Raw genomic sequence first — 27,720 nt, 5'->3', positions numbered from 1 at the left:
TGCAGCTGCACCACACATCTAGAGTGCAGGTTCTTCAGCGAGTGGCGGCCCTGCAGCTGCAGCACTCAACTAGAGAGAAGGTTCTTTAGCAAGTGTCAGCCCTGCAGCTGCACCACGCATCTAGAGTGCAGGTTCTTTAGAGAGCGGTGGCACTGCAGCTGCACCATGCATCTAGAGAGCAGGTTCTTTAGCGAGTGGCGGCCCTGCAGCTGCAGCACTCAACTAGAGAGAAGGTTTGTTAGCAAGTGGCGGCACTGCAGCTGCACTATTTATCTGGAGAGCAAGTTCTTTAGTGAGTGGTGACACTGCAGCTGCACCACACATCTAGAGTGCAGGTTCTTTAGCGACTGGTGGCCCTGCAGCTGCAGCACTCAACTAGAAAGAAGGTTTGTTAGCGAGTGGCGGCCCTGCAGCTGCACCACGCATCTAGAGAGAAGGTTCTTCAGCGAGTGGGGACCCTGCAGCTGCACCATGTATCTAGAGAGCTGGTTCTTTAGTGAGTGGTGACACTGGAGCTGCACCAGGCATCTAGAGAGCAGGTTCGTTAGCGAGCCGTGGCACTGCAGCTGCACCACGCATCTAGAGAGAAGGTTCTTTAGCAAGTGTCAGCCCTGCATCTGCACCACGCATCTAGAGAGAAGGTTCTTCAGCGAGTGAGGGCCCTGCAGCTGCACCATGTATCTAGAGAGCTGGTTCTTTAGTGAGTGGTGACACTGGAGCTGCACCACGCATCTAGAGAGAAGGTTCTTTAGCAAGTGGCAGCCCTGCAGCTGCAGCTGCACCACGCATCTAGAGAGAAGGTTCTTCAGCGAGTGGGGACCCTGCAGCTGCACCAGGCATCTAGAGAGCAGGTTCGTTAGCGAGCCGTGGCACTGCAGCTGCACCAGGCATCTAGAGAGCAGGTTCTTTAGCGAGTGGGGGCCCTGCAGCTGCAGCACGCATCTAGAGAGCAGGTTCTTTAGCGAGTGGGGGCCCTGCAGCTGCACCATGTATCTAGAGAGCTGGTTCTTTCGTGAGTGGTGACACTGGAGCTGCACCACGCATCTAGAGAGAAGGTTCTTTAGCAAGTGTCAGGCCTGCATCTGCACCACGCATCTAAAGAGAAGGTTCTTTAGTGAGTGGCGGCACTGCAGCTGCACCATGCGCCTAGAGAGAAGGTTCTTTAGCAAGTAGCAGCACTGGAGCTGCACCATGCATCTAGTGCACATGTTCATTAGAGAGTGGTGGCACGGCAGCTGCACCATTCATCTAGAGAGACGGTTCTTTAGCAAGTGGCACCCCTGCAGCTGTACCATGGGTCTAGAGAGAAGGGTCTTTAGCAAGTGGCAGCCCTGCAGCTGACCATGTATCTGGAGAGCAAGTTCTTTAGTGAGTGGTGACACTGCAGCTGCACCACGCATCTAGAATGCAGGTTCTTTAGCGAGTGGCGGCCCTGCAGCTGCAGCACGCATCTAATGAGAATTTTCTTCAGCGAGTGGTGGCACTGCAGCTGCACCACCACTGCAGCTGCACCACGCATCTAGAGAGCAGGTTCTTTAGCGAGTGGCGGCCCTGCAGCTGCACTATTTATCTGGAGAGCAAGTTCTTTAGTGAGTGGTGACACTGCAGCTGCACCACGCATCTAGAGTGCAGGTTCTTTAGAGAGCGGTGGCACTGCAGCTGCACCATGCATCTAGAGAGCAGGTTCTTTAGCGAGTGGCGGCCCTGCAGCTGCAGCACTCAACTAGAGAGAAGGTTCGTTAGCAAGTGGCGGCACTGCAGCTGCACTATTTATCTGGAGAGCAAGTTCTTTAGTGAGTGGTGACACTGCAGCTGCACCACACATCTAGAGTGCAGGTTCTTTAGCGAGTGGCGGCCCTGCAGCTGCAGCACTCAACTAGAGAGAAGGTTCGTTAGCAAGTGGCAGCACTGCAGCTGCACTATTTATCTGGAGAGCAAGTTCTTTAGTGAGTGGTGACACTGCAGCTGCACCACACATCTAGAGTGCAGGTTCTTTAGCGAGTGGTGGCCCTGCAGCTGCAGCACTCAACTAGAGAGAAGGTTCGTTAGCAAGTGGCGGCACTGCGGCTGAACCATGCATCTAAAGGGCAGGTTCTTTAGAGAGCGGTGGCACTGCAGCTGCACCACACATCTAGAGTGCAGGTTCTTCAGCGAGTGGCGGCCCTGCAGCTGCAGCACTCAACTAGAGAGAAGGTTCTTTAGCAAGTGTCAGCCCTGCAGCTGCACCACGCATCTAGAGTGCAGGTTCTTTAGAGAGCGGTGGCACTGCAGCTGCACCATGCATCTAGAGAGCAGGTTCTTTAGCGAGTGGCGGCCCTGCAGCTGCAGCACTCAACTAGAGAGAAGGTTTGTTAGCAAGTGGCGGCACTGCAGCTGCACTATTTATCTGGAGAGCAAGTTCTTTAGTGAGTGGTGACACTGCAGCTGCACCACACATCTAGAGTGCAGGTTCTTTAGCGAGTGGCGGCCCTGCAGCTGCAGCACTCAACTAGAGAGAAGGTTCGTTAGCAAGTGGCGGCACTGCAGCTGCACTATTTATCTGGAGAGCAAGTTCTTTAGTGAGTGGTGACACTGCAGCTGCACCACACATCTAGAGTGCAGGTTCTTTAGCGAGTGGCGGCCCTGCAGCTGCAGCACTCAACTAGAGAGAAGCTTCGTTAGCAAGTGGCGGCACTGCAGCTGCACTATTTATCTGGAGAGCAAGTTCTTTAGTGAGTGGTGACACTGCAGCTGCACCACACATCTAGAGTGCAGGTTCTTTAGCGAGTGGTGGCCCTGCAGCTGCAGCACTCAACTAGAGAGAAGGTTCGTTAGCAAGTGGCGGCACTGCGGCTGAACCATGCATCTAAAGGGCAGGTTCTTTAGAGAGCGGTGGCACTGCAGCTGCACCACACATCTAGAGTGCAGGTTCTTCAGCGAGTGGCGGCCCTGCAGCTGCAGCACTCAACTAGAGAGAAGGTTCTTTAGCAAGTGTCAGCCCTGCAGCTGCACCACGCATCTAGAGTGCAGGTTCTTTAGAGAGCGGTGGCACTGCAGCTGCACCATGCATCTAGAGAGCAGGTTCTTTAGCGAGTGGCGGCCCTGCAGCTGCAGCACTCAACTAGAGAGAAGGTTTGTTAGCAAGTGGCGGCACTGCAGCTGCACTATTTATCTGGAGAGCAAGTTCTTTAGTGAGTGGTGACACTGCAGCTGCACCACACATCTAGAGTGCAGGTTCTTTAGCGAGTGGCGGCCCTGCAGCTGCAGCACTCAACTAGAGAGAAGGTTCGTTAGCAAGTGGCGGCACTGCAGCTGCACTATTTATCTGGAGAGCAAGTTCTTTAGTGAGTGGTGACACTGCAGCTGCACCACGCATCTAGAGTGCAGGTTCTTTAGTGAGTGGCGGCCCTGCAGCTGCAGCACTCAACTAGAGAGAAGGTTCGTTAGCAAGTGGCGGCACTGCGGCTGAACCATGCACCTAAAGGGCAGGTTCTTTAGAGAGCGGTGGCACTGCAGCTGCACCATGTATCTAGAGTGCAGGTTCCTTGGCGAGCGGTGGCACTGCAAATGCACCATGCATCTAGAGCGCAGGTTCTTTAGAGAGTGTTGACACTGCAGCTTCACCACGCATCTAGAGAAGGTTCGTTAGCAAGTGGCAGCCCCGCAGCTGAACCATGCATCTAGAGAGAATGTACTTTAGCGAGCCGTGCCACTGCAGCTGCACCATGCGCCTAGAGAGAAGGTTCTTTAGCAAGTGGCAACCCTGCAGCTTCACCATGCATCTAGAAAGAAGGTTCTTTAGCGAGCTGTGGCACTGCAGCTGCACCATGCACCTACAAAGAAGGGCATCCATGTGCAGGGGGTGGCATAGCAGCCAGCGGCTACAAAGAAGAGTCTTTATTTAGCAAGTGGTAGCAGAACAGCTGTACCTTGCAGCTACAAAGAAGGCTGTGTCACGGGCATTGCATTGTGGAGGTACTCTACAGCTATGAAGTCCTCCGCACGGCAGGAGATGGCCCAGTAACATGCAGCTGTGAATAAGGGTTGGCGGAGAGTGTTGTGGCGATACTGTGGTTCAGTCGTAGGTCCTTGCCACAAGGGACGATATTGGTGCTCTGAACATGAAGAGACCCTCATGCAATCCAGCTTCCTTAAAGCAGCCGTTGTGCCAACAACCAGTATGTGTAGTGCATACGTTGCTGTGTGCAAAAATACGCGTCAAATTTTGGAGAGGTGATGGTCTACTTCGCGATCTCCTTCGTTCCTGCTTATGTCACTGCCCCTGCAACTTTGGTGATGAATCGAAGGGTCCAGGGGGGGACATGCGTGGACTGGGTGCCTCTTCGACAGCAGTTCTGGTAGCTGGGGGTCACTTCTCACCCACACGAATATCCTGCATCACACCCATTGTTAAAAGTGAAGGAGTATATATCTGCACAGACAGGTAGAGTGGCTAGGTTCTGGAAATCAAAAACATGGGCATTTAGCAAAAATAGAAGTAATTTGACAATGACTAAGGGGCATACCATGACTTAAAAGACAGCACTCCCCAATATAGAAAACACAGACACGGAGGCATCAAGAGAGATACATTAAATACAACGTTTACATGGTGTATCATAAGTGTTAATGAAATAGATTTCTGAATAGGCAGGTAACTAATCTTGCACTTGAACTCATAACAACTTGCCTCCCTAAGTGATCAGTCAACCCTCTTTAAAGTGCTGGGACAGGTGCTGAATTTAGTAAAATCTGCCAGGACAGGTGATCAACAAACCTGGGGCTGTCCCAGCACATCCGTGTCTCCTGGTCACCCTAGGTAGAGCTGAAATGCCCCTATGGTACAGCTGCTTGTATAGTCTTGGGGGAAGAGTTACCTGGGCCTGGCCGTAAAGGTCATTATGCTAAGTTGGCCTGTCAAAACTATCCAGCGGATATAAGCCCTGTGCTTAAGCAGGCAGGCTGGCAGAGGAATCAGCCATGGTACCAAAGGACTGAGATAATCGGCCAAAGTGGCATAGGCCAGTGCCCTGTACATCTACACACTAGTTTGGTGTAGAGTTCTACGGACACCCAGGAACCTGGCCCAAACTGTAGCGTAGAGTGCCCTAGGCACCCAGGCTGGCGTAAGTGTCCGGCCCCAGCCCTTTGATGTCCTGTGGATCCAGGCTGGTAGAAGTACTTATGCCCCCTGGGTACTTATTGCCAGACAGATGAGTCGACTCTAAAGCAAGAGCCCTTTGTGCATCTGCCACTGGTTCTGATGACCTCATGTAAAAGGCTCTGGGGAGATGGAATGCCCTATCGATCTTGTGTCCTTGAGGCAGGAAGCCGACCAGAGACCACAGCAGCTCCCTAGACCCGTGGGCCAGCAGAGCTGGCCGGACCAGCGGGTGGCAGTGGCAGCTCCTTGGTGCCCATGGGGCCCGTCGCATAAAGGCCCAGAATTACGTGGAGGCTCAACCAGGGGGCTGCTTGAGTAAGTGACACAGGAGGGAAGGCGCAACAGGGAGCTGTGCAGATGCCGGAATGGGTACCGGCACCCGTGCCTTATGCATGGAAAGATAATGTAAGGTGTTTGGTGAAATTCAAGTATTAAAGGTAATTGTGCCAACTGAACCTGTGGCATTAAAGACAGCCATTTTCTTTCTGCAAACCAATGCGCATTATTTGTCGTAATTCGTCTGATCCAAGTCCCACCCAACCATAGTGATGATGCAATCCAATCCCACATTTTCCATTACATGCTTCTCCAAATCCGACATCAATGCTTTCAAAATCACATTTCCAGCAATTCTCTTTAAATACTTGATAAAAAACACTTGAAACAGAAGACGTTGAGAGATTTCACAGACTAAAACCACAGCATTCGGAAAGGAACCCTCAAAACTGACCTGCTCCCCTTCACCCACCACACCCACAGGTGGGTCTGCTCCTTACAGAATAATCTGCACGTTCCTCACTGACAGTCATCCTCTTTTGTCGCAAACTTTAATCTTCTCTCACCTCGTCAGTTAAGCTTTCAAACCTCATTTTTAATAACTGAGAAAATTATGTTCCAAACTAATGGCCGGATCTTGGCCATGGCCAACAGTGTCTTTCCTACTCATTCATTTAATTTAAAAAAGCTTTATTCGGTGCATATCGAACAATGACCATAAAAGCACATGACAATAACATACAAATATTTACAAATAGCATAGATACAGGGGTGGTTATTTCAGTTAGACATATATTAAAAGAAGTTATAACATCATACTTTTCCTAGCATGAATTGATTTGTATAGATAGGTATCAGTAAAAAAGCAAACTTCGGGTGATGCATATTAAAAAGCAGTTTCATAGAATCATTCACAGTGCGAACTCCATATTTTACAAGAATTGGTTTTAAAAAGGCTATGCGTAAATTTCTGTACAAATTGCATACCAAAAGAAAGTGCAATGTGCATTGTACTGATTTGCCATCACACGGGCAAGGGCCAACTGGATGTTTTTTAGGAGATGCAACTGATGTACGATCCCAAGCCTCAACCTGGTTAAAGTAAATCGATGGGAGGCTCTGGTCACTTGGCTTAGATAAACTTGAAAGCCTTCGGTTCCCCCGAATTTATTATAGAATATACAGGTGGATAATTTGCCAGTGCTACTCTTCCGCCTCTCTGCCCTATAGTTCAAGAAAGTACTCTTCATTTCCTGTTTTGACAATGCTGTAGCAGCATAGCAATCAGCTACAGCATTTATCCCAAAGATTTCCTGGAAACTACATATAATATATTTTAACCAAGGGATCTTAAGGTGGTTATCAACAGAGAGACAGTCATTGGTAACAGCTCTATTCAAGGCTGTCTCATCCTTCTGCCAGATCGAACGCCATAACATTAACAGCCTTAAAGATATCAAGTCTGACAGATAGTTGATCCCTAGCTCTCTGTGGGTTAAATCATTTGGGGCAGAGTTGGGTAGACACAAGAGTTTTTTAAGAAAAAGATTTTTCTCAACTTGCAGGCTATAGTTGGTGACGTGTCCCCACGCCTCAGCCCCATAAAGGGCGATGGACATGCATCGCGATTGATAAATCTGTAGCATGTCCCTAATGCGTCTATCCCCTATTTTGGTCGTAAATCTGAATACCCCATGGGCACTTTTTGCCATCTTTGCCCGCACATTGGTGATTTCATGTGCCCATGTACAGTCCTTTGCAAAAGTGATTCCCAAGTAGCAGAATTTATCGACTTGGTGAACCTTGTGCCCATCAATAAAATACGTATGGGGTCTCCTGCGACCAACCCCACAGGTCTTAATATAAGTTTTACTTTTGTTTATAAGTAATTTCCTATCCTTAATAAAAGTAGAGAACCTGTCCATCAGGCGTTGAAGCCCAATTGGGGTCCTTGACAGTAACATGGCATGGTCCACATATAACAATACCGGTACGTCTAAACCATTGACCTTTGGGGCATCTTTCCTAATCAACATATTCTCCTCCTCCAGGCAATCCAGCAACCAAATATTCCAACTCCACACTCCTCGTCCACCTAGCCATCCTACCACCACGCCCCTCGCTCTGAAGCCCACTAACTCCCTCACCTGCACTCCCCCATCCATCTTCCCCTTTCTCCTAATCCCACCTAAACAACTATCCCCTCACATCCCCGGGCCTCTTCTCTCTAATTGGCTATAAATCTCCCATCTCACAGTCCATGCCCCCTTGCCCTTCTCCCATCCCCTCACTCCACCGCCTCTCCCTCATCGACCCAGAATCATCCAGCTTCGCGCCCCCAAGCCTTCCTCGCGAATACCCAAACACCTCTCCCTCAGCTGCCTGGTACTTAATAACCGGCACCACTTCCCAAACTCTCTTTCCACGTTAGCCACCCTACACTTTTCAGCTTCCACCATCCCCATCAAATGTCCCCCTCCCGGCTTCCTCTACCATTCTGGGCACTGCTCATCTCCCCCCATTAGTTTCCCTTCCACTGGCACATCTGAACCACAGCCCTCACTTGAGATCTGTTTCAGAAGCACAGCACTAGTCCCCTACCTGAGCCTCAATGACCCCCCCTCCTTCTATGGCACTCCTGTCTTCTTTATCACATCTCACCAAGAAAATCTTCTTTCTTACACAAGCATTCTATATTTAGCCACTTGCTTACAATTTATAATTGTTATCTAGAGCATCCTTCTCAGAATAATAAATCACAGCCAATTGGTATCCCCAGGGATAACCCCTCCCCTAGATCGAAATGAACATATTCTCCCCTCCATGAGAAAAGCTCTACAGAATCCTGCGTAGATCTATGAAAACACCAAACCCCCTGACAATCAGCCACCTAACCAAACGCAAAACTACCTACCCATTACTACCATCATCATGAATGCCTGTCGCCCTGACCTACGTCATACCACTGCACAAACTCATCCACTCAAAATCACTCAAACTTTATCCAGGTCCCTCCTGCACCCAGGGGCGGCTCCTCTGTTATGGTGGAGGAACGTCGCCCCTCTGTTGAATGGCAGCAAATTTAAACAAATGATAAAGCAATTTCATCATTTTCTTTTAATCTGACCTGTAGGCTGCCGGTGAGCAGAGTCAGAGGGCGGGGCAACGCAATCTGATGATCACAGTAGGGAGAAGGAGAGATGGGCACTGCTAAGTGCCCATGTTGGTTTGGACGGCTGTCTTAGAGCAGCCAAACCGACATGCGCACTTAGCATTTCTCCAACCTGAGCTGTTTTGCACAGCCGGGTGGAGAAAAGGCACAGGTTCCCAGGCCCTGTCTGAGCGCCATACCAGGCTGCTCAGACCAATCCCACCGCGCCCCTCATGCTGGTTAATGGTGTTCCCAGCATGACAGCAGTGTCTGGATTGGCATTTTTGAGTGTACACCAGCCAGAGTCGAGGATAGTAAGAGGAGCCAAGGTAGGGCGCCAGTGAAGCAATTTTTATACTTTAAAAAAAAGTCTGGGTTTTTTTTTGTATCCCCCTCGCTGACTCACCACTTCGAATTCTGAGCAGCCGCTACTGACTGCACCCTCCCTGAACACCTTCAGCACACCTTCCTTCATTCTGTGCTCCATAACTGCAGCTCAGCACTCCAATACTATTGCCATGAGATCTTAGAAACGAGCAAGGACTTCAGCCTTGACATGTTTCTCACTGAAACATGGCTCCATGATAGCTCAATGTTCTGCCCCTTCTACCACCTCGCTGTACTCCATTCTACGCTGCGACTAAGAAGTCCGATAAGGTGGGGTCTAGCTGCGATTCCCCGAAACTCGCTAAGCTGCAGGATCCTTTCCCTAAACTGCTTTCAATGCTTCTGGTGCATTTCTCTGGAAATCTTCTTGGGCACTGCTCCCAATGTCAGAGTGAACGTATTTATTACTCCTACTGCTCCCCCACACCACCTCGAAAGCCGCAGGCGAAAGTGACACTACTTTTGTTGGAATACTGCATGGAGTTCTTCACATCCCACTTATTATCTAGGACATCATCATCTTCCTTAGTGACTTCAAACTTCACTGGGGAACCGAGGGCAGCCAACAAATGGACGCTTTTGACTTCTTTCCCAGCACAGTGACTCCCGACAACACTGCCAGAAACTCAAACATTGCAAGGTCTCTACTCTGGATGGGATCATATCCATGGCGCCCCCTCCGAACAAGCATTGATCACATTCCGGTAGACTAGTCTGACCACCTTCTAATCCCCAGAACGTTGTCCTTTCCCTACACTACAACCTCCAGTCAACCAAAGGAGACAATCTGGTTTAGGGACACAAGAAACATTGACATCAAAGCCATTGCTAACCTGGCTCCCCCAAATAGAGTCTTGTAGTTCCCCAACTTGACATCAACGAGGCCACAGAAAATGTTAACAGCTGCATGGAATCCTTGATAGAAGAATTCACACCCTGCAAAAAGCAACTACACAGACCACATCTTAAGAGCCAAGTCATCACATATCAGATTCTTCCATGACACTGCTAAGAACAGACCTAAACTCCTATTTAAAGTAATCAAACAGACCAACAACCGTTATTCCAGTGCTCATCAAAGACCTCCGAGGCCTTATGCAATGTCTTTGTGGAGCTTTTCAACAAAAAAGTCAAACGCCTCCCTACTCAGTCACCTTTCTAAATCTATTATTGCTATTAAGCTACATATTGACACAGTATCCTAGGAGTATTAACCGCATCGCTGCGGCGGCTTTTCCCGCTGTGTGCGGCATTTTTAAAATTACCGCGTTACATGACGAGCTCAGCTCGTCATCAGCACACGGCAGGTAAGCCTGATGACGAGCTGAGCTCGTCATCAGCATCGAAGTGGTTAACCACTGGAACCTTTGTTTTCCTGATAAACCTCTGCCCTGGTTCCTATGTGAGTAGGGTTCCCTTGTTTTTCCCGAGACCTTTCTAAATAAAGCAGGGAAGATTTTATCTTATCGCAATAAAGCAAGGACATTTTTTATCTTGCAAAGCACAATGGCTCTGGTCCTCTTCCTAGCCAGTTTCATCGACCGAACTACTGGTACCTATATCGAAGGCGAAGCCCTCAGACCATCTTAGTGATACCATTCCTGGCCCCATCATTAAAGACCCCGCAAAAACAGCTACCCCCTTTTTTGGATCACCCTTGTCAACTCCTCCCTCAAACAGGCTAAGCTCTCAGATTGTCTAAAAGTTGAGCAAACCTCTACTCTTCTAAAAACAATCATTGGGCTCCAATGACGCCTGTCCAGTCATCGTCCTTCGGCTCTTGCGTGCGGTGATTGAAAACTGCGTAGTCTCCCAACAGTCATTTCACATCCACACAACCAACTTCCTTGAACAGTCTCTAATCTGGCTACAGCAAGAGCTACAGCACAGAGACGGCAACTCTCAATATTGCAGACAATGCTCCCAGCATCCAAGATACTGGAAATTCATGCCGCCTCATTCTCTCTACAGCATTTGACACAGGAATCCACTGTGCGCTGATAAACACCCCGAAGAATCGAATGGGAATTAAAGGTGTAGTGCATAACGGATTAACATCCTATCTGACGAACCGCTCCATTTAAAGAAAATTGGAAGTTCTGTATCCATGCCCTTTAGCTTGGAACGAGGATTCCCCCAAGACTCAATTCTCTCCCCCACATATTCAATGTACATCTTGAGCACCTCTGTTTGACCATTAGGAACTGTGGGATCCTCTTTCACCTGAACGCCAACAATACCAAAATCTACCTGAAGGTTGCTTCCCTGGATGACATCACCCTCCCATCAACACCTAGATAAGAATTCAATCATGGATGTCGAATCACCACCTCAAACTAAACCCTGATAATACAAAATTCCTTCTGACTTCTCCCAAGAAAGCCAATACATCTGAACAAGATGGGATGGGATTCCTCTCCGACTTTGAGTGACTCCCCATCATTGGTCAGAATGCCAATTTACTTGGTTTCACCCTTGAGTCGAGAGGATGTGGCTTAACGGCCAGCGCTTCCGCTCTCGGAGCTGGGGAACCAGGGTTGAGTCTCTGTCAGCTCAACCTGGGCAAATCACCTTATGTCCCCATGCCTACCAAAAATGAATCAGTCCTTGTGTAATGTAACTGGTGCGCATGCAAAGTGCTCCAATACCTTCGGGTCGAGTTCACCCTATGTAAAAAGACTGCAAAAAAAATAAATTAAAAAAACTCCAGAGAAATATACCAGCTATAACCAAGAGCGCTTGCTTCCAACTAAAGCTTCTATGGGGTGATCGGGCAGCTCATCCTGGAACAGAGCCTAAAATCAGTCGTGCAGGTGTGGCACTTCCCAGACTTGATTACTGTATCTCACTCCTTCAGGCATCCTCAGAGTTCACCCAGTTCTGCGCAGAGCCGTTATACGTGCCGCGGCCTGCTTTGTCTCTTACCACGAGATACTTTACCACCATTATCCCATCCTGCTATCCCTCCAATGGTTGCCTGTAGAGGCGAGAGACCAATTTAAAACTGCCTGCACCACACACAAAAACACAGCCCACCTCTTCGGCTGCATACCGAACTGAAAATGTGAAAATTTCAGGCGCAAAACTGGGTTTAAGAAGCGCTCAATTCTTTTTTTCCTGCAGCCCCCCACCTTCACCCGAGCGCGAATAGTGAACCAGTCTCTTTGAAAATGCCACAAGAATATGGACCTGCGACTCTTCATATGACCACATGCCAAGACAGCTTGCAAAAAGATCTCAAAACCCTTCTCTTTGAACGTCACATGGGTTAATTTCCGTTTTTCCCATTCATCCTCGAATGGCTGTTTTTATTTTTCCGATATTGTACCTCAAATATATTCCTGTGTCGATTGTCTGGAAATTATACTCGTACACAGTTTATCTCTCGCTTACTCTCGATTGCCTGCTTCTAGCGCTTCCTAGGTTGTACTCTTGCGTACTCCTGCTGCGACTGCTTGATCACGTTTCTTGTAAAGCGCCCTGATGCCTCCGGATCATGTCTGCACAACATAAAATCACAAAACTAAAGTACAGAAATGAATTTCAGAGTTCCTCTATGTGTTTGAAACCGGCACGCATGGTAGTCAACAGTGAATAAGTTGTTTCTACTCAGCAGGGGTTCTTATTTTTGTTTTGTGTGTTTCTTCGTCAGCCTGTGGGGACTGTCTTCTGGGTTGTTCTAACCTGACCTAGGGGTATAAAAGGACCGTGGTCTTATAGCATTCACGGTATATTTAGCGCTTTGAAGTAATCTAGAATACATTAATAACCTTAAATTGTTTCCTTTATTCTTCAGACTGGAAGCCTGATGCAAGCATTACTTGAAAGGAGCGAGTGAAAAGAAAGCCTTCTGGAAGGGACTCGATCCAGAACCAGCCTCCTCACGGTGAGTGTTTCACAACCCCTCCCTCCCTCCTTCACGGGCCCCTTTCATCCCTGGCTCCCAGGCTCAAGGGAGTGGCCTGGAATCTGGCACAAAAGAAGGGATGGGCCCGTTCACTGCTAGACGGAAAACAAGTGCGAGAAGCGCGTGCTGTAGGACGATACCTCCATCTGGCGGCCACGCCGTCTCACTGCGTGTACATCTACTCAAAATGGGAAATTATACAAAAATATGTGACAGCTCACAAGCCAGTCACGTGCAGTGCAAGGTGGTATTGGAGTGCAAAACGGGCCCGGGCGCAGAGGCGCAACTAGAGCCACATTTCGGGGTGGGGCTACTAAAAATTTGGGTGGGGGGGGGGTTTAATTCTTCCAGTGATAGAGTGGCGATGCAGGGGCTCTAAGAGAGGTGACAAAACATCAAAGGCTCAATAGCAAGCAAATGGTCTTTTGAAGACCTGTGAATTACTCAGGTGCAGCTGTGTGTGTGCCCGGGAAGCTGTCTCAGTCCGGGTGACCCACATGACAGGAGGGGGCTGAAACCCTTTCAGCCCAATGGGCGTTGCACGCCAGACCGGGTACCATAAAAAAAGTGCTCCACATTTGCGGATTGTGCCTTTTCGTATTATGAACAAGCATTTACAATGCAATGGTTTCGCCTTTGGAAAAGTTAGAGCTATTGGCATTGTAAATGACAAAATTTGTATTTATGTGTTGGTTTTGAAAACAGATAAATAAATGGCATTGTCATTTACATTGCCATTAGCTTAATCTCTGCAGTCACTCTGCAGTCCCTCGCACTCCCTCGCACTCCCTAGTCACTCTGCACTCCCTAGCCCTCCCTAGTCACTCTACACTCCCTAGCACTCTGCACTCCCTAGCACTCTGCACTCCCTAGCACTCTGCACTCCCTAGCACTCTGCACTCCCTAGCACTCTACACTCCCTAGCACTCTACACTCCCTAGCACTCCCTAGTCACTCTGCACTCCCTAGCACTCCCTAGTCACTCTGCACTCCCTAGTCACTCTGCACTCCCTAGCCACTCCAACAGGGAATATGAACCTGCAAAGAGGCAACAATCCTGGTTTTTAACACAGTGGAGCCGTGTGACTTGGTGAAATTTGGCAAATACTTAAGCCTGCTACAAGTATAATTTAAGGACATTAATAATACTGATCACTGCTCCAATTAAAATCACCAAAACAGTGAATTTTAACGTTTTATATGGCAGGTTTAATCCACTTGGATAGATCTTTAAAATGTTTTCATTAGCCGCTCTCTGAGCCCATGATTTGAGAACTATCTGCTATATAATTCCCAGTCCGTATGCACTGTTGTGCACACGTAAATTAATTTGCACAGTAATTAGCTGATATTAAGCCACAGGTATTATTCATGATTCCCAAATTCTCATGACATTGATTTAAAAAATCTGTCCAAAACTGCTATATATTACTTACATTACCTATGCTTGCGATTAAAACAATATGCACATGTACTGTTTGCACAGCTAAGGTATTTTGCATAGCAATTATCTGGTTTCTAGCCATAGGTATGTTCACGATTTTTACATTTTTATGACATTACTTAAATTTGGCATATAAAAGGTAGTTTTGTCTGGTTAACTTAGAATCTATCTGCCCTCGGAGTTATATCTACTTGGCTGAGCTGCAGTGATCTACCCTGACCAGCGCACTGGCCAACTGAGAGAAGCCATTCAACAGTGAAACGCTGCTCGTCAGCCAGACCCTGAAAGTCGCATAACAATGAAGAACTAGGTTACCAGTTGTCTCCACACCAAACCCTGGGAGAGAGGGACCACCTCTATAATTGATGCCTGATGGGGAGAAGAGAGAGCTCAAGAAGCCGCGTGGAGGGAACGGCTCCCAAACACCAGTGGGCCCGGGATGCTCTTCTTTCTCTAGTCACGTGACTAACGTGTGTTTCAACACTTTGCAATGTTATTTTCCTTCTCACGCGTACCTAATATCTACCCAATGATCCATCACATGACGGAGTGATAGCCACGATCACAAGCCGCCGCGTTCTCCCATCTTAGGTGACATCATTCACTCCCCACTGAACTGAAGTGTAGGCATGAGATTTTAAACAGCTGTTCAACTGCACACCACTCAGCTACTGCACATACAAAATAAAGATCATTCTCTGTTACTAAAGACATAAAACTGGGCTAGTTTTCGGTCGCGTTGGACAGGCCACTAGCTATCTTCTACCCGTGGGATAGTGATGTCATACTGTGAGCCTCTCAGGACTCAATAAACAAATGTGGGCACGGTGGAGTCCCCCCTCCTGGGGACTCAGGAAGACCAATGGCAGGAAGAGCCTCTCTGGCTCGGGTTGGAGTCCCCCTCCTGGGGACTCGAAATGCACAGAAATGCCCCCTTTCACTGGAGTCCCTCTCGGGGGACTCGAGATGCCGCCAATGCCCCTTGAGCCTCCTGGCTCGAAAAGAAGATGCCACCCGACGCGTTGGAGCGGCCCTCTGCCAACTGGGGCCGCTCGGCGAACAAATAGGAACTGCCCCCAGAGCCTTGCACCAGTGGCGTCACTAGGGTTGGTGTCACCCAGTGCGGGTAACTCATGGTGTCACCCCCTCATGACTTACATCATGAATCCATGATGCCCCCCAGATACCCTTACACAGCTTTACAAAGGGACTAAAATGCACATGGCACCCGCGTGTCATGTGCAGCTACACACATGTCCTGGACAGTACAGGACACACACACTACGCATGGCACCAGTCTACCCATGCCCAGTTAGACACAGGTTTACTGGCAGCACAAGAACCCTACATGCCCGTTCAGGGCCACACTGTTTCCGGGCATAGCATGTTACATCTGCACAGACTCAGAAAGATGCGCACAGTAACTTATGGAAACATGACACCCATGTGCAACTCATAGCCAGTGGGCAGTACGTTACACTTGCACACAATAGCGCAACTACAGACCAAAGCAGTTTACTGGGTATATTGCACGCTCAGACACAAGGCGCACAGGTTGTAATCCTCAAAGGGCATACTTTCAAACACAGCGAAGGGAAGAATGGGGGTGCCACTTACCAGCTGCAGAGGAAGACAAGCGTGCACCTGGCGCTGCAAAACCCTGGTTCACTTCCCTGGGTCGGTTAGCTAGAGTTCAGCCTGCAGGGACTTCTTTTTCCTTTGGTTTTCCTGAAATGATTCCTCTTGCCCGCATCGCAAGAATCTCAGGGGCGGAATCCATCCTCCCCTTTCTTGGTGTTGGGTCGGGTAAGATTTTTGAGGCCTTGGAGTGTTTAGCACGCCACTTTTCTCTTGTAGCACACTGTTTGCTACCTCTCACATTTTGTTTGCAAAAGATAATTGCACAAGTGCCACCATTGCCTACGTAACGTTTGTTCTTGTGCTTTAGTGTCTGCCAGATTATGCAGTATTATACCTCTAATTGTACTGTTTTCTCTTGTAACCTGTACACATGTCACTTTTTCCTCCTGTATTGCACCGTTTGCTACCAACCTCATGTATTTTGTTTGCTCACAATTGTCACTTTTGCAACTTAACGTTTGCTTTTGTAATTTGTTCACTTGTTATTTTCTAATCATCATGGTACAGAGTTCCTATTGTGAAGCGCTCTGACGCCTTCGGGTAAAGTCCGCGCTATACAAAAAATAATAAATAAACTTTTTGGGGCTCGAGGATCGCTACTGGAGGAAGGGTTGGGAGAGGGGCCCTCTGAATGTCTCACCCTGGAGCGTTAAGAGAGGCAGGCAGGACTCGGAGAAAGCCATCCGTCACTGCAGACAGGCATGGGCAGCGCTGCCTCTGCTTCAGCATTCCGCCTCCCAGCTTAATATGCTGCTCTGTGCTCCGACTGCCAAGGACAGGAAACAGGAGCCCTCGTTGCCTGGCACGATGAGCAAGGAGGCCGGGCTTCTGGAGAGCATTAGCAGCCCGCGCTGTTACTTGTAGCATTTGGATTTTTAAAACGTCAGGTCCGGGTCCACGTCACGACGTGAGTGACGTTTCGAACGTCATTGACGCCCGGATGCTAATTAGGACAATAATTTTGTCCGGCGGCCGGGTAAGGTTCAACAGACAGAAATATTATTTTGCATTTTGGTGTCACAGACTCCGTGAAACCAAAATGCAAAATAATATTACTGTCTGTCAAACCTTACCCGGCCGCCGGCCAAGATTATTGTTGGCACGGACCATGGTCATAGCTGCCAAGGTTTCAGATAGCTATGTGTGACATTATCATAATTTCAGAGTGAGTGACATTACGAGGACTATGAGTGACATTTTCTTGCGAGCAAAATCTAACAATGAAGACAAGGAAAACATATAAATATCAGAAATTATCCCCATTTGAACAACGATAAACTCTAAGATCATCTTAAAACTTCTGTAAAACACCAGCAATGAAAGGGCACTAACAAGACACAGACTGTGTGACTATAGTTCTCATTATCAGAGAGCAGTCAGGCACAGCAGTTGTTAAGAAGATGATATAATTGATCTGCTCATTCATGACCTGCGCTAGCCTAAAAAAAACACAAAATAATAGCATAGCAAGTGCAACTAGGTTGGTTACACCATCACTCAGTCTCAGGCATTATTGGTTGCTAGGGCAATAGGGTAAAAAAAAGAATGCTGGGAAGTGCCAGCGCAAAACCCGGAGGTGTTTTCCTCTTAACATGCAACAGTGCAAATAAATGAGAAAATACAAATTGCACATTCACAAAGGTGTAAAACGAAGACCTAAAAAAAGTTGGACATTATATTATACTGGTTTTGCACAAATAAACAATGTTTAGATTTATGACACATTGTGGTCACCTAAGTACTGGTCCCTTTCAAAAGAGAAAACAATTCCTTTTTTTGAAAATAAAGATCTTTTTAAGATCGGATATGTAAATCTGTCACTGTAAATGGACTAGCTGCTACTTTGATTCCTTTAACAATATATAGATGCAGAATATAATTCAAACCATGTTCCTGGGTGGTGAAAGAGAAATTATGCTTGTGTGGTGAAAACTTCGTACCAGTGTTGCCAGGAAAAAGTAACAATTCCGGAGGCCAGGGCTGGGGCACAAGCTGAGGCAGGAAAAACACCTGTTTTGCCAGGCGGCCGAAAGAAAAACAATTAACAACTCATCGTGCCTCTGCCAGCTTACACCGACTCCCCCCCACCACCCCACCCCCATGCCCCTTGGTTCTGGCAATCAATTAGCATTATGCGGAGCATTAGTTTCGACTCCAGTCCGCTCTCTGTCCCATGTGGGGCCCAAGACCGGCGGACTCGAGCCTCCCAAACCAGAATGTAATAGGCCCCAAACATGGATCCTTTCTCAACCGCAATGCAATTGATCAAATTAATAAAGTTAACAAAAACATGAGTATGACTCAGCTGACTCGACCCGCCGCCGCAGTCGACTACAGGACCGGGCATTTATTTTCAGGGCACTCCTCAGGAGACTGAGGCACACATTAATTCACAGCCAGGCCTGCCAGTATATTTTCAAAACCACTAGCCTAGTGTAAGCTTTCGTTTCAACTTTTTAACTAACCTGAATTGATTTCAATGTTAATGAGCTGAGCCCTTACCTGCGATCACACCAGGCCAGCATCATGTTGCCTCGTGTTGGCTGGCCCGAGCTGCCGGCGGTCTGAGTGATCATTTAGCTCCTGAGCCTGCCTCCCCTACATCGCGGGCGGCCCAGCAGGGCAGGTCAGTCTGGTGCGAACAGCAGGGTGCTGTGGGGCCGAGCAACACCATGATTCCCCCCGTCGCCCACAAACAAGTGAGTAACACTCGAGAGATGGGCCAGTCCGCAGCAGAGGGAGTTCTCACAACATGTAATACCTCCCTTCTGCACTTTTTGGAAGCAGGACGTGACGTCCTTATGCGACGCTACACTGAACGGTGGGCCGGGCTATGGCGCCTCTCAGGCTATCTAGTGACTCAGAGCCCCGCTGCGCGCCCCGCAGGAATAAAAAAAAGATACAGTGTAGCAGCACTACCTGCCACTCTCGGAGGATGAGCCTGAGTTGCTAGGAGGACTCCCAAGCCTACAGGAGCAGCCCGTGCAAGAACCGATGTGTGCCGCCAGCTGCAACACACTTTTTAAAGCGCACTGATGGTGTCACCCCTTTGGGATGGTGTCACCCAGTGCGGTCCGCACCCCCCGCACCCCCCTAGTGACGCCACTGCCTTGCACAGTCACGGAGCCCCCACCAGCCCTCCTTCACTTACCGGGCGGTTCGTGGGGGACTCCGGTCCTTTCTCCTGTGTGGCGGTAGCGCTTTGCGGGGCTCTCTCAGCACATGAGAGCCCCGCCTTCGCAATGCTCCCGGCCCGCTACCTGTTCCCCCGGTCCCCCATCTCGGGACCGGGCCGTCAATGGCTCGCGCTGTTTGTTTCTTTTTCCCGGCGGCAGCGAGCAGCCAATCGGTGCGCGGCGGCAGGTGGGACTTCCCTCCAAATGCGGAAGTCCCGCCCCGCGTCAGGCACCGTAGTGCCTGGCTTCCTGTTTTGCGGCGCTCGGGCCGCGGCGGTGATTCTCGGGCATTTAAGAGGGGTGGACACCCTCGAGACCAAAAGTAAACAGTGAAGCGAGGTGGGCACTCGCAAAGGGCGCCATAATCGGGGTGGCACCCGTCAATTAAGAATAAAGTGCAACGAAGCACTCGGGGGTACCAAATTACTGCAAACCCCGGAATCCAATCACCACACGGCAACAGTGGTGACGCTGCGCCGCACGGGCCAATCCCGTCGCGGCGTTTGGTGAGGGGGCTCGGCTCTCCCGTCCAATCGGAGAGCAGCGGGCTCGTTTTCGGTCGCGTTGGTACCGGCAAGGTACGGGGCCCTTCGTCGGGGGTTTACTGATCCCGGGTTGCGGTGGTGAAGCTGCACACAGGTTATTTTAGTGCGCTCTGCTCGGGGAAGGCTCACAAACCTTCAGTCTGCACCAAACACGTGTCGATGGATTCGGGGGCGTTCCCGGCGTCGCGTGACGTCGGCAAAAGCCAAAGAATCTCGGGAACGCCCCCGTGTCTGGTCCGGCATTGATGGACAGGCCCCTCGTCCAATGGCTAGGCTCCATTTATGGAGCTAGCCAATGGGACGGGGGGGCGTGTTCCAGAGTGCTTACTGTACTCAATAGATTTCTCTGGAGGAGGAGCCTAACGGCTCCGCCCCCCAGCGAAACCTAAAAAGGAGGGAGAGGGTTGTCTAAAAAAGGAATGTTTCTTAACTGCACTGAGATGAAAAAAAAATGTAAATACCGCCAGGACTCTTTGTACACGGATTAGTTCACACTGGTGAACCACACCTGAATATCAGTGAGGGCACTTCTGCTCAGGCCCCCTCCCCCTGCTCAATCTGCAGCATACATTAACGGTCCAGCCTCAGAGAGACTGAGAATGACTCCTCTGCCTGCTGGTAAAAGGGAGGAAATGAAGACCCATCGGTTTCCAGTAAGGCCACGCAGGCCCCCACTAGGCTGCTGGAGGCATCTGATCAGCACAGACACATACCAAATTGTTCTCCATGCTGCCCAGAAAAGCGGCCCACAGCTGTAACTCAGACACCATCCCATTGCCCAAGTCCCTTACTTACCAGTCCAACACTGGTCCAGTGTAGATGACGTATAAGGATTACTGTCAGACTAGTTTGAACAACCAAACTTCAGCTATTACTTTGCAGTCATGTACATATGAAGTAACTATGATGCGTTTTTTATGTCTGGAGTGCATGTATGTCACGTCATTACATTGGAAGTACCTTTGCATCTGCAGTTCTTTCCTTTGCATGTAAGCATTATTTCTAACCTGTTTTATATAGTTCATACATATTATTTAGTGTGTGTGTGTATGTAACAATTGCACACACATACTTAGATATCTATATCGATATAATCCAGAGGTCTTCAAACATTTTGTTGCCGAGACCCCCTTGTAAAACCTTTTTAGGCTTAAGGACCCCCTTCCAACAAAAGTTTCTTGATACTGGTACTCCTCATCATCAACAACTATCGACAACCATGAATGTGCCTGTTAGACCTCATCACATCCATCCATCATTCATCCACCCACACTTTCACACATCCATCCATCCATCCACCCTTCCATCCTTCCATCCATCCATCCATCCATCCATCCATCCATCCATCCATCCATCCATCCACCCTTTCATCCTTCCATCCATACATCCATCATTCATCCATCCACCCTTTCAGCCCTACATCCATCGTTTACCCATCCACCCTTCTATCAATCCTTCACCCACCCACCTTTTCACACATCCATCCATCATTCATCCATGCAACCTTTTATTCATCTATACATCCATCCTTCACCCATCTACCGTTTCATCCTTCCATCCATCCATCCACCCTTTCATCCATCCATACATCCACTCATCATTCATCCACCCACCTTTTTTCATATCCATCCATCCATTCTTCATCCATCCACCCTTTCATCCTTACATCCATACATTCATCCTTCACCCATCCACCCTTTCATCTATCCATTCACCCATGCAACCTTTTATTCATCTATACATCCATCCTTCACCCATCTACCGTTTCATCCTTCCATCCATCCATCCACCCTTTCATCCATCCATACATCCACTCATCATTCATCCACCCACCTTTTCACACATCCATCCATCATGATCCGTGCAACCTTTTATCCATCCGTACATCCATCCTTCATCCATCCACCCTTTCATCCATTCATCCACCTACCTTTTCTGTGCCTCTCCCATGGGGGGGAGCAAAGGGGGGGGGGGGCAGTATCTCTGTGTCTTCTTCCTCTCTCATGGGAGGGCATCTCTGTGCCTCCCTGCAGGGGGCGGACAGGCTGTAACAACATCTCACCTGAAGAACAGACTCTCAGGCACATTTCTCCTGCACAGGCGCCAGGTATGAGGGTTTGTGCTTTACTGGCAGGACCCACAGCTCCAGGCGCGCAACGTCCATTGAACTCAAAGGGCTACAGCCTCCTCCCCCAGCCACCCTCTCCTGCCCCCCATCCCTTCCCCTCCTTGTGTATGTGAGCCGGGCTTAAACACCTTCAGGGACACACACAAAGCCGCACACCAGTACTTCACAGGTCTTTAAAAGACCTTTTACTTGTTAAAGAGACGTTGTTGTTTTTCACCCCTCAGTGTGAATTAGGCCTCCGCCGTGAGCACCCTCAATCAGCCCGACGCCATCTAAGGCAAACTGACAATCTGTGACACCCTTCCCAGGACTCCACGACCCCCCAGGGGGTCGCGCCCCACAGATTGAAGACCCCTGATATAATCATTTAGGCTACCTTTATTAGATTTAATTAAAAAAATGAAAGTTAAATTATGAATATTTTTAATAATGAAATGTTCCTCATTTATTTATATTCATTTTAAAATACCAATGCATTCTAGTTCCCTTACTAACCATATTTACTACCCACCCCTTAAGTCTAAAATCTTATAAGCCCAAGACACCACCCATTTCTGAACCCTAAAAACTCCTTACCCCTGGACGCTACCCATCCCGGAACACAAAAAAAACTCTGTACCCCAATATACTACCCATAGCTGAACCATAAAATACTTATTACCCATATTCACCACCTATTTCTAAGGACGTAACCTCCTTAGTACCCAGCCTGAACCCTAAACCTCCCCACTGCCCATATACACTACCCATTCCTGAACCCTAAAAACCTCTTGCTACTTATATACACTAACCTTCCATGAACACTGAAAACTCCAAGCATTTTCTGTTTCTGTCCATCAAACATTGGCCAACACCAATGTGTAGTTATAGTTAGGTCAGAGATTCTATAGAAAAGGAATTTTTTTTAAATAACTTGGAAGCCCTTTGACAAATCTGCAAAAATGAAAAAAAAAATAATCCATATTGGACTTTCCATGCAAAGGTTTGTATCGATACGTCAAGCGGGGCAAGGAAAAAGGTGGTTCCAAAAGTGGTAATTACCATTGGACAGTTTGCTCTTCGATAAAGTAAAAATGTCTGGATGGAATTACACCAAATTTGGCAAAAAAAGTAAGAACTTTACTCTGAAAGCGTGCGTTTTGTTATTTGGTGTAAAAATGTTTAGTCGTTTTTGAGAAATTAGCATTTAAAAATGTGCTCAGCGTGGGCATGAAGGGGTTAACAGTGGTTAACGGTTAGAGATATCTGAACCGTTGGTGTCCAGATATAATTTTATCAGCCCATTCAAAGTGTTTGGGTGGATCATGATTGGCTGGCAAGAACATGAATAATATGTTGTGGCAGGCATCCTAGGACTCAGGGACTCAGAGACACTCTGGGCCATATGTATCAAGCCCAAATGCATTCGCAAATGCCGAAATTCGCAGAATTTCAGCGTTTGCGAACTCATTTTCGGTAAATGGTATGTATCACACATCTGCATGCACAATAAGGAATCGCAAAATTTGCGATTCTTTATGTTGCGATTGCATTTAAGGAATCGCAAATTTTGCGATTCCTTAAATGCAATCTAAAAAGCACAAAAAAGTGCAATTTTGCCTTAAGGAATCGCAAATTACCACCAACTTCCGGTTGGTGGTAATTTGCGATTTCTTTGAAAAATGCACATTTTTGCATTTTTCAAATTGCCATGTGACCCACATACATGCCCTTAGGGCATGTATGTGTGCCACAGGTGCACCCATGCATATTTCAGGGGTGCAACAGGGTGTCCTTTGGACACCCCTGCACCCTTGAAATTATTCTCAATTTGCGATTCTCAAATTGCGAATCGCAAATTGAGAATACCTTCCCATTCATTCCTATGGGCCTCCTGGCCCATGGTAATGAATGGGAAAGTATTCCTTAATTGCGATTCGCAATTTGCGAATCGCAATTAAGGAATTTAAGAAATCGCAAAAAAGTGCGATTTTGTACATACATACCTATTTGGGATTCTCAAATAGCGATTTCTTAAAAATCGCTATTTGAGAATCGCAAATCAGGTCGATGATACATGGAATTAAAAAAGTCTTGTCCAAACCACTGCTCAAAGAATTTTATGGCTCATGGTGTCCAGCCCTTGTTGTGCTACAGGAACATGGCTCATTGTGCCTAATTTTCATATAGAACACAAGACCCTACGAATCATTCTGTCAAGCTCACCCCCCTTCCATAGATCGGCGTGCCCAGCTCCCTGCTTTAATAGTGCCTGGATTATCTTCATTGATCTCTACTCTTAGTGAAGGCCTTACAAATCAGCAAGTCCAGCCCACTGCTGCATTACGAAGTGACATGGATTAGGAGGCCCAAACTGTTGGAGTGCCCTATGATCCATTGTTTTGAAGTTGCAGTCTATATGGATGTACGTGCTGTACATTATTCCGCGATCTAATGATTGGGCTTTGAAATATGTCTGTTTTTTAGTCCTTTGTTTATTCCGTAAATGGCGTTATTGTTGTCCATTTATGCTATTCCCACTGAAGGATCACTAGATGGAACGCTGCACTGTCAGAGCAGAATGCAGCCAAAAACACTAAATTTTAGAGAAAAATTAAGGTGGGCACTATGCCATGGAGCAGGTGCAGAAACACCCCAAGGAAGGAGATAGAGACACACCGTGATGATGAGTCAAGAGAGGCTATCAAAATGGTGCAGAGGGAAGATTATGGTGCCGAAAGGGAGGGGTCATCAAAAAATCAATGTTGACAGATGCTGAAGTCTGCAAACATAACGTCAGATCCCAGAGGCAACCAGGGGAGAATCGGAGAGCCTTGGAATCAGAGCACCACAAAACCACACTAACTGTAAAACCCAAGGTGGTGGAGAACGAGCACTAGGCCACACACCCCCACGATCCAAATCCAGGGATACCACAGGCGGCAAATCCTCTGAGCCGGCTCAACCCTAATGGGTGATCTGAGCATAAGTGGGAGAAGGAATACCGCATAACCTTCAGCACCAAAATGAAAAACTTTGACAGTCGATGTCAAACAGAAGGCGCTCAACTTAAAAAATAACACAAGCATTGGCATAGCCAATAGGTCTCGCTTTTGACCTTGAGTATTTAGGTATGCAGAACAATATCCTTGGTGCAACAACATCTACTGTTGCATGGCTAAACACTTATAAGGTCCAAAGGCAAGACCTATTGGCTATGGCAATGCTTGTTTTTTTACGGCAGGGGGCATCATAAATATCAGAAGGAGGGAGGGCTAGCGTGAGTAATCCAATATGGACAATAGGAGGCAGGGTGGAACAAGACAACACAGACAACGGGTGAGCGCAAGACAACACGGACGGAGGGTGGGAATGATCTAGCAAGTCAACATGGACAAAAAGGAGGAGGGTGGGAGCAAGGCACCACGAACAACGGAAGGAGGGAGGGTGGCAGCAAGGCCACATGCACAAATGGAAGCAGGGTAGGGGAAAGGCAACATGGACAACTGGAAAGGGGCGGGGGCAAGGCAATTTGGACAAGTTTAGAGGAGGTGGGGAAGACCAAATTGACTGCAGGAGGGAGGGTGGGGGGAACACAGCTGTGGAGAGAGGACAGACTGGTGAGGGGGCAACATAGAAAGCAGAAGGAGGGAGGGCTATTGGGAGCAAGTCAATACAGACAACAGGAAGGAGGGTGGGAGCAAAACAACTCTGGCGGGAGGAAACTAGCAAGACAACATGGTCAACAAGAGGAAGGGTGGGGGCAAGGCACAACAAACAACGGAAGGAGGGATGGTGGGGGCTAGGCAACATGCACAACTGGAAAGAGGGTGGAGCAAGGCAACACAGACATCGGGGAGAAGGTTAGGGGCAAGACAACACAGACTACTGTAGGGAGGGTGGGGTGGAAGGTAACATGGAGAGGAGGAGGGAGGGGAAATGCAACACGTAGGGCAGGAGGCAGGGTGGGGGAAAGGCAACAGGGAGAGTGGGAGAGAGGGTGGATGGTGGGGGAAAGGCTTCATAGAGGGTGGGAAGGAGGGGGAAGGGAACATGAAGAGAAGGTGGAGGATAGGAAACATGGATAGTGGGAGGGAGGTGGGTCAATGCAACATGGACAATGGCGAGATGGGTGGGGGATGGAGGTGGAGGGCTAGCTGAAACTTCTGGACCATAAGCACGCGCACAGGTCTTAAGATGTCACATGAGATAGGAGCGGCTAGTCCACTCCTCGCAGACCCCGCCCCCACTCCACACCTGGTCGAGGGGGTCAGGTTGGATACATGAGGGTCACTTTGCTGCCAGGAATCTGGTTGGGGAGGCGGGGACACACACGAGATATTGCATCAAAGTTTTTCCAGTGCACAGATTCAATCACGGCGGGCCCTGCCCCCTCCCTGGCCCTCCGGTGCAGACTGCTCGCTGAATGTCCGGCCTGCACGGCCTGGGTGTCCGTCTCAGCCTCTCTCATTTGTAGCTGTGCCGAGGGGCTTATTAGGGCTGTGCATGCAGCACACAAGCAGACATCAGTTATTCAATATTGCACTAACATTAGGTTTGGAAATGCACACTCTTACAGTTTGCTGTTCAGGGAGCACCCCCCACCCTTTTGAGGCGCTGGAAGAAGCAGCCAGATTCCAGTCGCACATGGTCTGATCTTCAGAAGGCTAAACACAAGCACAATGATGCCTTTTAAAGGAATGTCCATTCCAAACGTGGTATTTGGTATAGACAAAAAAGTTTGAAAGATGTTTACCACAAACGGACATTGTGTGCGGTGTCTAGAACTGGTCAGTTTGGCTTACAGAAATGTATGTGGGGTACTATCTAATATTACACAACCAGCGCTATCTAATACTTGATAGGGGGCAGCTTAAGAGACAGTAGAGCGAAAAGAAAGACCAATCGAAAAATGGACAGAGAGGAGTGAAGGGAAGTAGTACCCGAGAAAGGGAAGAGAAGGAAGAACATGAAACAGAGCACTGCCGGAGTGAGAGAAAAGGAGTGGAGAGAGAAACTAGGAAACAGGCAAGAAAGTGAAAATGACTGCGAGACAAGCAAATTTAAACAAGCGAGCACGGCCACGCTAATAAGAAACAGATGGCCCTGCGCACAGCTGCACTCTCCCGCAAGGTGGATGACACCAAAAGCACGAGTGTTTGAAAAGTGCAGACCAATTCCAAAAGGTCATCTCCTAGAGCAGTGAATGCATGCTGCGCTAGGCTCGACCTAAAAAGAACTCTTGAGGAAGAGATGGTGGGTTTGATCAGAAGGGGGAAAAAGATTTTGACGACTCCATGAAGGAATACAGGATTTGGTCCAAACGTTGAAGGAAACACCAGCAGAGTTCGAGATGGAAGAACTGGAATTGCCAACAATGCCAAAACCAACAGACGAACGTGAAGAGGAGATCTTTTGAGCATGGGGAATTTTTGAAGCAGGAGCCTATTAATATGGAATTTCCAAAGGTTAGCAGGACTTTTATGCTGATTCTCCAGAGGAGGGAACTGACACATACCTCTTGAGACCCTCACTGCACACGACATGGCTGTTTACCATGCAGTTGTAGAAGGGCTGCAGAAACCAATGACAACATACTCAAAAGAGGAACATACAGAATCCTGCTTTCTTCTGGAAACACTTCTGCCCTCTCAGAGGAGAAACTATGCGCCCAAGTGTATTGGACCAAGGGAGGTAAGCATTCAGACAGCCAACAAATGAATACTTAACACTGTCCAGCATGGATACTGCATGGAACTACTGAAACCACTGCCCAACATCCGGCCAAAGCCACGAGCACACAGCAAAGCAGATCAAATACATCTCAGACAGGAAGTGGGAGACCTGGGGCAGGAAAAAGCATTATAAATAGTCCCTGAAAGAGAGAAAGGACAAGACGTCTACTCACTCAGGTTTGTGGTCCCAAAGCTGATAACAATTCTT

General features: G+C 48.3%; 1 protein-coding gene across 5 annotated transcripts in view; it reads left to right on the top strand.

Annotated features, from left to right (window-relative positions):
- Positions 1 to 27,720, top strand: part of AHNAK (AHNAK nucleoprotein) — a 140,263-nt gene that overhangs the window by 61,350 nt on the left and 51,193 nt on the right. For all 5 annotated transcript variants that reach the window (XM_086938166.1, XM_086938165.1, XM_086938167.1 and 2 more), the window contains exon 2: positions 12,754 to 12,843. The gene's annotated coding sequence lies outside the window, so the exon portion shown is untranslated. The remainder of the gene's footprint in view (positions 1 to 12,753; positions 12,844 to 27,720) is intronic.

The sequence above is a fragment of the Lissotriton vulgaris genome, chromosome 9 (assembly GCF_964263255.1).
Source record: "Lissotriton vulgaris chromosome 9, aLisVul1.2, whole genome shotgun sequence".
Taxonomy (NCBI): Eukaryota; Metazoa; Chordata; class Amphibia; order Caudata; family Salamandridae; genus Lissotriton; species Lissotriton vulgaris.
This window is presented reverse-complemented; position numbering and strand designations above follow the sequence as displayed.